The 7,584-nt window shown below is 47.0% G+C and overlaps 1 protein-coding gene across 1 annotated transcript in view; it reads left to right on the top strand.

Annotated features, from left to right (window-relative positions):
- Nucleotides 1–5,996: 5,996 nt before the first annotated feature.
- The window catches only part of CUL1 (cullin 1), a 55,543-nt gene continuing 53,955 nt past the window's right edge, over nucleotides 5,997–7,584 (top strand). The window contains exon 1 of the mRNA XM_076330743.1: nucleotides 5,997–6,043. The gene's annotated coding sequence lies outside the window, so the exon portion shown is untranslated. The remainder of the gene's footprint in view (nucleotides 6,044–7,584) is intronic.

Genomic DNA, 7,584 nt, shown 5'->3' with positions numbered 1-7,584 from the left:
ACAGTTTTCATTGGCTTCTAGTGGTAATAGTTTTCATTGGCTTTTAGTGGTAAGTTTGATGACACCAGATACAAAAGAAAGCTTAGAAATATCTTTTTAAGGACAAAAACAGTAGGAAAATATTTTAAGCTAATTCCTGGAGGTAGAAGAATATCGTTGTAATAATCCAGCTTAAAAGAATGTGTGAGATGCATAGAAAATCTCTTCTGGTACATGCTCTTGATACACGAAAAGACTGAAAGTTGGCCTCTGAATCTCCTAGATATGTGGAAACATTGAGACTTAAGGATGTATGACTGAGTACCCAGTATTCTGGCTATGAAAGAAGATTAAAAAAACCATGCACTAAGGGGTCCTTATCCACTGTGTAAATGCAGAGTATCCAGAAAGCTCTGTGCCTCTTTACCAGGTTGCAAGATTAATTTCCAACATATCGTTCTGACTTGTAGCAAGAAAAATATTTACTCAAGCATGCACCTAACATATATCACACAACCTCCCTAGAAGTTTGACTGATCAACTTTTGCTGAACCTCATTATTTTCACTCAGGCATTCTTACTTACGCTTTGGAATAGATTTTTATGTGTGTGCGAGCTGTACAACATACATATGGTCTCTTCAGTTTAAATCCATCATATTCATGTACAGCTTGCTTCCCAATACAAAAAATTCCAGAGCTGAGGGCACCTCTCAGCTATAGCCATACCTTGTAAAAATATTACCTGTGAAATTTTGGCTTTCAGGCTCCAAAAAATCGATTTGAGAGTAAGTCTAATAGCATTTGGCTCTATTAAATTTCTGAGGAGCCTTCATCAGTTCTCAAGGAGGAGGGACAGTAAAGAAAGTGTGCTCCGCTCACCACGACTGGTTGGAAACAAGTGCAAAACAGGCTTCCAGACATCCACCCTTCCTCGTGGCGGATTCAGGTGTGTGAGCCAAAGTTGTTGATGCTGCCTGCCCCTGTGCAGAACTAAAATCGCTTTTGGACTATGGGAATTCCTTACCTAGGGGTCTGAGTATTTCAGTTACACCACTGACAGGGTCTCCTAGTCAGGCATGTGATAATCTCCACTCTGGCGCTCAGGGAGTTCCCTTCCACAAAGGAAAATATCGTAACACGCTGGCATCAAATTTGACAAAACCCAAAGGCTTAAAAGCAGATGCTAGCAGGCCCACTTTCACATCATCAAATCCCTAACTCTATCAGGCTGTACCTATCCAGCACGTTGTTGCAAAAAAACAAAACAAAACAAACCCTCTAACTGAGTTTAGGAAACACCACTCAAACTTTTTTGCATGTTTACCAGGAGATTTATCAGGTTAGGGAGGAGAGTTGCAGTCCCCTACCCACTAGCACTGCCAAGTGCAATGGGAATGCTCTGATCAAACATCTCCAATACACATGCACAGCAAAGTCTGTGCCATCAGCTTAGTGCTAAGTCTGCTCTCAAGCAACTTTTTCAGACTGTAGCTTGCTAAATCTCCTCCTTCCCTTCTCCACCTAAGCTTGTATATCCTGATAACCTCTTTCAAATTTAGCAGATCGCATTTAACAAATTCATTTTAGTTTCACAGGCCTTCCCCTCAGAGTACCGTTTTCCCAGATCTTTCAAAGCACAAGTTTATTAGTTAAAGCTGTACATATCCAGTGATTTTCTGTATCTAGATGTATTCTGAAGGTCAAATTATCCATTAATAACTTTTTTTTGCAGCTCTATCATATTATTGCCCCAAGCAAATCTTATTAACATTTTCTTAGTCCCCACAGCACCCGAAGAATTTTCCTGGAAGAAAGTAAATAGCGGTCTCCCTTCATCGCTTTCACTAACCGCTTGCATACTTATAAATAAGCAGCATTGGACTAAGTAACCTAGATTAAAATAATAATGCTCTCATACCTTTAGGAAAAGTCAGATGTGCAAATCAGAGTTCTACTTCATATATAAATTCATTAAACACATTGAGGACTGAAAACATTTGGTAGTTACATTTTGTAATGTAACTTTAAAACTCTTCTATAATTCATCAAATAAATGTATTGGGTAGTGAAAAGCACATTGATCAGTGTAAGTATAACTCCTGTACTTTAACAGAAGTTGTAGTGCAAAATTTTGTTATCTAGGATAGTTTTGGAAGAGGTCTTTGAGTGAGACTTTCAGAAGTCATTCTCATTTTGTGACTCCACTGAGCGTAACTGAAGGAGTTCAAAATACTAAGCACCTTACCACTGATTAAAAAGTATGAATACACTCGGGAATCTCTGTAACAGAGTCTTTACACTAACTTTTAGGACAGATACAAGTCTAGGCAGTGACCTCTCTGCTGTTATCTGTCCTCTCATAATATATTCTCTGTGAACAGTAGTAGCAATCTTGGCAACTCGGAGAACTGTGCATCCAGGCTAGCTACTGTCATATAGGAATTTTCTTTATCTAGTTCTTCAAAACTACTATTTACAAGCTGGAATCTAATACAGTGGTGTGTTTTGTTTTTTTTTTTCTTTTGGGTCAGTATCATAATCAAAGAAATATTTGTTTATATTCAAGCTGTCTGTAGTTTATATAAGACATCATCATGTGGTGTGTTTAACCGCATTCACTACTTTTGCATATCTTACAGAGTCAGTAAATTCCAAAAAGCAGATTTGTCATGTTGCTCGCTTAAACACTTTTGCAATATTGCCTCTCCCTCTCTCTGTTTTTTTTTGTTTTGCCAGCCTGAGTCACTGGTGCACTGGCAGCACAATGGAACTCATATTTGATAAGAATGTGGCAAAAAATCTGGTTATCATCTACCCTTAGCCTGTCCTCCTGGCCATATTGAGGGGGTGATACAATTACTGTTTTCAATCACTGTAGATATAACTAGCAGGGAAAGTATCCCTCTCCATCCGTCCAACCTCCTGACAGTAGTAATAAACTAGCAGCCACTGCATCTCTGTGTCTTTGAATGACTCAGGCTCTTTGCCAGTGGAGCTTCCTACTCACATCGACAGCAAACATTATCATGGTAATTTTCTTGCTTGATGTGTGCCGATTCATTGCTGATGCAACAAGTGCAAAACCTGCAAGTTACTTTCAAAACAGGCCCCTCTCAGCAGCACTGCAAACTCACTTCAGTAAAAACAGAGTGGATTTCTCTCACGAAGTTTGTCCTTGAAATTTTGGCTGCCTCAATCTCTAGGGGAAACTTCTCTCCTTTCATGTGAAGTACATCAATTCCATTGGTCAATTTAAAATGCATTAGCCATCCTGCTATGAGTAATTTGGTAATATTTACTTTGGCATTCAATTACCTCTTCTCTCTGTGACCACTTATCCTGATACTGGAATTCTTTCAATGGATGTATGAGTGACCGGTGTTACGCACCATGTCTTAATCGTCTAGTGAGGATTTTTTCATGGCCTACCTTTTCAGAGAGCCAACCGAGCTACCACGATCATGAACAAAATCAGAGAACTGTGCCTTGCCTTTTTTAAAGTGTATGCAGATCGTAATGCAACCCAAGGGAAAAAAAAAAACAAACAAACCTTCAACACTGCAAACAGTCAGTTCTCAAGCTTGTACTGCAGTTAATCACAAAAGCAAAAAAACCCAGTCTAGTGCAGAATGGTGCTAATTCAGACCTTCCTTCTCCCCATATTTTCTTCCCTTCCTGTCATTTCTCTTCCACTTTCCTTGCTTATCCATGCCTCTGTTGTCCCCTTGGTTTAGGATTTTAAAACAATGATGGCTTTACCTCTGTGTAAATACAACTGCTGTAAAGTACGGCATTAAAACTTACTTTCCAAGACTGAAAAATCAGTCCTTATTTTTTATGATCAGTCCACCCTCCTTTGGATTTGGTTCCTGTCTCCCACAGACTATTTTGTTTGCCCTCACTATACCCAGCCTTTAACACACCATGCAGAACTGGCCATGCTGATGCAGCATCCAGCATGACTAACACAAACTCTCCCCTAGTACAACTCACGTACGTTAGCAAGCCAGAAATTTAGTCATGCCTAGGAATGGTATTTGCAAAGTATGTCTACATGGGCAAAATTAATATAAGCGTTGGGATGCCACCCAGCTGGCTGGACCCTGCTCCACATTAAACCAGTTCCTCAGTGCTTCTCCTGTGCTTAGCCAGCACTGTTTCATTAGAAGAGTGTGTCAATGACTTTGCTTGTGTCCACTTCAGTAGGCTGTGCCGTAGTAAGGCATTATTATACAGGGAAATAATTTTTCAAGCACTTAGGTGACTAAGGACCATTAGCTTTGAGGCGGCCAATTTTCAAAAATGATGTATGGCTGGTGGAGCCAGGATGCAAGTGAAGCATTTTGCAGAGCAATGAAATGTGTTTCTTTCTCTTGCTTCCCTATTTCTCTTTCCTTTCCTATGAAGCTACTCAATTTCTGGGTTGAACTCTTTATACTAATGTAAAGGATAAGAACTTTTTATGACTTCGTTTGAGTTGCTTTAAATGTCTCCTGGTATAATTCAGACTAGAATCTGACTGCAACTTGGCAGGGAAAATCTGTGTGGTTTGTGAGAGTACAGTGCAGAGAACCTTGGCATGGCACAATACCAAGGATACGCAAAACCCATTCTTTTCCTTTGCAGCACAGCTCCAGGAATATAATTCCACAGTCCTCAGGAAAAAATAAAACAGGACTGACTCCAAAACATTACTTTTCTGAAACCTGTCTAAATTTCAGTATGATTTTGCATCACCCATTTCATACTGTTAAAAAGAAAAATTAGCCGCCCTGCTTGCAATCCACATAAAGGTGATGAAAATATGCTATAAGTTTATACTTCATCATCATAAATTAAAGTTATCTACACCAGGTATTTTTGCTCAAATTTCTTCATAGATTGCGAACAGGTTCATGTAACCTACTTACCCTTAAATCAGTCAGACCAAGTACCTTCATACATCTTCCAACCAGCTCACAGCTGAACAGTAAAACTTCCTTTCTTTCAATTTCTACCCTGTTCTCTTTGCAATGTTGTTTTCCAAGTTGTTTTATTAATCTGAAATTCAGTTACAGAAAGATTTCTAACTATGTTGTTATGACAGCTACATTTTAACCACCATCAAAGTTTTCAACGCAATGTTCACCTCGAGGTAATGACTCTTGATGTGAATAATTCAGAGAGCGCCTCATAGCTCGGTTTAACACTTGCTCGACAAGGACAAGCCGTTAGTGCACAGCTGTACCATCCACTCGGGCTCTGAGAGTGGGTATGGTGCAGCTCAGTATGTCTAGGACACGCTAGGAACCCGTGTTTCTCATAAATACAAAAGCGGCTGCTTAGTTATGGATGGAGGAAAGTCTTATCACGTCTAATGGCGTCATTCTGAAACACATTCGACAGCTCTTCTGGCACTGGACTAACTTTGTGTGTGTGTGGCGGGGGGTCGGAGCGATGACCCCTCGGGCAGGACAGGTGCCTGGCGACCGAAGAGATGGCGGTCGGCCGGCCACCGCCTGCGCCACCGACCTCCCGCCCCCGGCTGGCTCATGCCGGCGGGCAGGCTCCGCAAAGGCGCCGAGCTCCCCCCGCCCCGCTAACCCCGGCCGGGAGCCGGCGCCCAGGCCCCTCGGTAGCCCCAGCGCGACTGCGCCAGGCCTCGACCTGCCCCAGCTCTTCTCCCCGGGGGAGCGGCCGAGGGGGTGGCCGGGCACGGGTCACCCCGAGCTCTCCCGGCTCCGCCGGCAGTGCGGGCCGGGGAGAGGCCCCGCGACGCTGCCGCCCGGCCCCCTCCCCCCGCAGCGCCCCTCGCCCGCCTTCAGGGGAGGGGAGGGGAGGGAGCGGGCGGTCCCTCCCGGCGCGGGCAGTCGCGGGCCTGGGCACCCTGGGCACCCAGCGCCTCCCCGCGGGCCGCGGGGCCTCCCCGCGCCGTGGGCCGGGGCGGGGCGGGCAGCGAGGGGCGGCGCCTTCGCGCTCTCCGGGCCGCGCTGGGGGGAGGTGGCGGCGGCGGCAGATCCGGGCCTGGCGGAGGCGGAAGGGGCGGGCGGATGCGGCCTGACTCTGCGGGACGCGCGATGCTGGTGAGTGCGGGGAGGCCGCGGCGTTGTGTCGCAGCGAGGCCGGGCCGGGCCCGGCCCGGGAGGAGGCGGCGGCGGCGGCCCCGTCGGGCCGAGGCCGCGCGGGCCTGGCGGAGCAGGGCCCGGCACTGAGTCACGCCGCGGGGAGCGGGAGCGGGGGAAGGGGAGGCCGGGCCCGGCCTGCCAGCCCGCCCGCCCGCCCGCCTTTCTTCTCCCGGGCGCGCACCTGGCTCTGGAGCGAGGGAGGTGGCGGGAGCTGTGGTCCGGCCCGCTCGCAGATCCGGCCCCAGGAGCCGCGGGCCGGGTCGGAGCGGGGAGGCCGCTAACTGCGCACTCAAAATGCATCGCCCCCCTTGGGGCGCGGGAGCCCGCCCCACCGGATCTGCCCGCCGGCCGGCCTGCCCGCTCCCTCCCTCCCTCCCCGTGCCGGCTTGGCCCGGCCCTCCCTTCCGCCTCCCTGCCCTCCCCCGTGACCGCGGCCCCCGCATGGCCGGGGCCGCCTCGGTGGCTGCTCCTGCTTTTCCCTCCCGCTCCGCGGGCTATTAGACCCCGGCCCGTCCTCCCACAGCCCCGCGCCCCCCGCTCTGCCCCCCGGCCCCAGGACTGCCCACCCCAGCCATCCCAGGCCTTTGCTCTCTTCTCGCCATGAGCTTTTGTCCATAACCTCACTGGGCACTGTTTTCGGGTTTTCACCTGCCATCTCTCCTCCCTGTCCACCGTGCCGCCTCCATTCACCCTCTTGTATCGCAGCCATCCCCAGAGCCCTAGTGACACTCAGGTCTGTCTAGGAGCTCTTTGATTGTACCTAAAGAAATTCCCCCGTGTCCCAATACCATCGTGGCTGCTGGGGGATGTTTCCCACAGCTCCTCCGTGTCACCTTCTCCGGGTTTCTCTCTCTGTCAAGGACTGTGCACCAGGCTTCCCCTTGTTGCCCCCTACTGTTGTGGACTTACCAGAGAAGGTGCCCCCTGTAACCTTTTATCTGTTTGTTTATTTGTTTGTGCATTTATTGCCTCCATCCAGATGATTAGTCCTGCAGTTTTTTTGTCGTTGCAAATAATCAACTCATTTGTTTCCCAGTAACTTTGCCACTGAAAGCTAACTGTGTCCTTACTGGGATCCTCTTCCCATCCTTCTTATTTCCTCTTCAACTTACATTCCATCACCATCATTATCCAGCTATTACCTTTCCCCTTTCAGTTTTCTTCCATTAACTATTTCCTTCACCATGTTTTTTTGCCCTTCTGATCTTATTTTCCTGTCATTAAAACATTCCTTGTGATCTCACCTAATACTCTTTCCTTTCCACATACTCTTTTCCTTTGTAGACTCACATGCTGTCTCCCCCACTTTGTATTTAAATCCTCCAGCTGTGCGTCTGAGGATAAAGGAATTTAACCCTAGGTTATCTGTATACTTGTCAGTCAGCACTAAGAGGACACAGATTATTTACTTGTTTTACCTTTGTTCTCATTTGTTTTGTTACCGACTTCCTCAACAACCTTTCCCCCAGTATATGTTTTCATATATAATCATATACCTC

The sequence above is a fragment of the Aptenodytes patagonicus genome, chromosome 2, assembly GCF_965638725.1.
Source record: "Aptenodytes patagonicus chromosome 2, bAptPat1.pri.cur, whole genome shotgun sequence".
In the NCBI taxonomy this organism is placed as follows: Eukaryota; Metazoa; Chordata; class Aves; order Sphenisciformes; family Spheniscidae; genus Aptenodytes; species Aptenodytes patagonicus.
The sequence above is the reverse complement of the archived record's forward strand: the minus strand, read 5'-3'. Positions and strand labels throughout refer to the sequence as shown.